At 41.8% G+C, this 2,935-nt stretch overlaps 1 pseudogene; it reads right to left on the bottom strand.

The window, feature by feature from the left end:
* Positions 1-486: 486 nt before the first annotated feature.
* LOC132239022 (U5 spliceosomal RNA) lies at positions 487-619 on the bottom strand (annotated as a pseudogene).
* Positions 620-2,935: the final 2,316 nt, after the last annotated feature.

Raw genomic sequence — 2,935 nt, 5'->3', positions numbered from 1 at the left:
TTTCATGTTATGCAGCATAAAATGCCTTTGAAACACACACAAAGCGGTTTATTTTATGGAAGAGAGTTCAGTTTCATCTTCAACGGACGCCACCATATGTGACAAGTGCAATACAATCTTTTGTGTCTTCTGTATTTATTTTTGGTAATAAAAGGAGGCAGCTCCTTTCGCCACTGCCCGGAAGAGGCCTGTTCCCCGACTGACATGTCTACGTCACTCCTACTGATGCTAAGATGGCTGTGAGCATGAAGTTGCCAAAGAAACTGCTCCTCTGAGGAAATTCCCAGGAGTGTGAAATCATGGGAATCAAAATGATGGGAAGGTCCCTCCACACTAGGGAAAACTGCCAGGATTCTTAGCGGGAAAGAGCCTAGAAATACCACCAGCGTCTCCTTTCCTCTTTAGTGAGATGCACTTCTCTTACCTTTGGAGACAATGGCTAAGCTCTGCTCGGTGCAAACAAAATGCTTCATTTATTTTCCTTCAAATGCTTTGGGTGGATATACATTTGTAAAACTTGGATTTTTTTTTTTTTTTCCTTTCTCAGAATTGTTCCTCTCCACGGAAATCTTTAGTAAACGGCGAAAGATTTATGCCATCTGAAGAGAAACCAGCGTTTGAAAATTTGGGTTTTTGTGCTTTAGATTACTTAGCCCAATCTCAGCATGTAAGTCCAGAGGGATGAAATGACTTTTTAAGTTGTTATGTGCAAGCTGGAGGCTGAGCCCAGGTCTCCGGGCCCTTGCCATTGCACCTCCTTGCCTTGAGCGCCTTCAGACAGTCACAAGGGCAGACTCTAAATCACACTGATTTGAGGAAAAGGATTTGCCCATATCTTCGTTCTTCAATTTATTCAAGCAGTCAGTCAATCAATACATATTCAGTTAGCTTCTACTATGTGCCTAGCACTGTTTTACATAATGTGAAATAATTTCATATTTATCTATTGGTTCAGATTTGCTGTCAGTAAACTACCCTGGGTGAGTTAGGCACCTAGGGTTGCCGAGCTATTTCTTGGAGACCCTTTGGGAGGTGTATTTATTATAATAAACTTCTGCAAATTTAAAAACCCCATCACTCTTTACTCCTTCATCTCATTTCCCCAAGTAAATTAGTGGCTAAGACTCTTTCCTAAGTGCCTCTTACATCACTTCTTTCCTTTCTTCCTCTGCTTGCTGAAGGACCTGTTACACAACTGTCACCTCTGGTCTGTGGTTGAGGCTTGGGGCCCCTCCTTCCAGAGACTCCCCACGCCCCCGACAGCCTTATTCCATATTTGCTAGATAACTGAAGTGAGTTTACTACCATCACCCTAGTTTCCTTCCTATAATCTCTGGTTCTTCAAACTTCTCAGTGCTCTTGCTTATAGCATTCTCTCCCTTCTATTTGCCTGCACATACTCACTAAGTCCAGGTTTCCAAAGTGTGGTCATTTGAATATATGACTTATCTTTCCTGGAACCATACCTGAAATACTGCAGGCAATTAATAAGCACCTTCCTCTTCTTTTTCTGTCTGTCATCTATTATAATAAAAGGGTAATATGCTAATTAGACCAGACATCTTCTGGATGTCATTCCGGACATCCTTCCTGATGAAGCCGGGGCCGGAGGGTAGCCAGGGTCCCGGGTACCAGAGGGAAGCCAGTGCCGGCAGCCTGGGGAAGGAAGGCCTACTCTTGCATGAATTTTCATGCGTCAGGCCTCTAGTACATATATATATATATATATATATATATATATATATATATAGAGAGAGAGAGAGAGAGAGAGAGAGAGAGAGAGAGAGAGAGAGAGAGAGAGAAAGAAGAAGTCCGGAATTATTTCTTAAGTTTCCATATATGTAAAATAGGGACGATAATAGTACCAATAATTTCCTAGGGTTACTGTGAAAGTTTAGCTATTATTACTGAGAAAAGTTTCAAGCTATGAATGGTTAATTTTATCACCTTTGTCACTTGGAATTATTTCATGTACGCTAGTTTCATTTTTTAAAACTAAGTAATACCTTGAGGAAAGACAATGTTATGGCTTTTGGAACTCCCCTTGTCCCCCACTCAATTGCCTGGCAGGGAGCTGTGATCTTAGAGGGCGTCAGCACTAGTGTTCGGCTGGTTCACACTCATTTAGGCTACAGGCAGGGTTCATACCCATTACTGGGGCATCTGCTTGTGCCACATAAGTTGACAAATATTTGATTGATTTATGATAACTGGAGTCTGACATCAATTTAATTCAACACCTGGGCTTGGAACGTTGCGAACTTGAAGATGGAGGAGGAGCTATATTTGTTCAAGTAGTCCAATGTTGGGCCAGACAGGGTACCAAATCAGGCTCTTCAGAAAAAGGTATTAAAATAGATTCAAGGCATACAAGCTTTTTTTCTCATTTCCTTCCACCCACATAATATGAGTTCTGTATTAAAAGTAAGTTATCACAGTATAGTTTGAATTCCTCTCATGGCCTACCTATTTATTTCATTATGCCTGGGTTTTAACAGAATGTTATGGGGAAGGGAGCCGGAATAATGAAGCACAAAGAGATGGCAGAAGGCTGCACCTGGTACACCTGGATTTCCACACGTGCCCGCGCCTCCACCCCTGTCCACAGTTGGCCATGTGTGTGAAGCCTACACTTGGGAACCCTAGCTGAACAGCAGGCATTGCACATTGATGATAGCTAAAAAAATAAAATAAATAAAATAAAATAGGTAGTGTAGTGTTAGCTTCATGCACATCTCGCTCAGCAAGTAAGAATGGGTATTAAATGCTGACCTAATGCTCTTTGTGGAGGTTACACTGTTAAAGAAAAATAGACCCCTATCTTGGGATGTTTTTCCTGTGCACGGAGATCACTTCCTGCTTTTATATGCAATTGCTCCTAAGCGTGGGTTAACATTTCTCTTCCCAATTCACCACTGAATTTTCCCGGACGCGA

The sequence above is a fragment of the Myotis daubentonii genome, chromosome 7, assembly GCF_963259705.1.
Source record: "Myotis daubentonii chromosome 7, mMyoDau2.1, whole genome shotgun sequence".
Lineage (NCBI taxonomy): Eukaryota > Metazoa > Chordata > Mammalia > Chiroptera > Vespertilionidae > Myotis > Myotis daubentonii.
The sequence above is the reverse complement of the archived record's forward strand: the minus strand, read 5'-3'. Positions and strand labels throughout refer to the sequence as shown.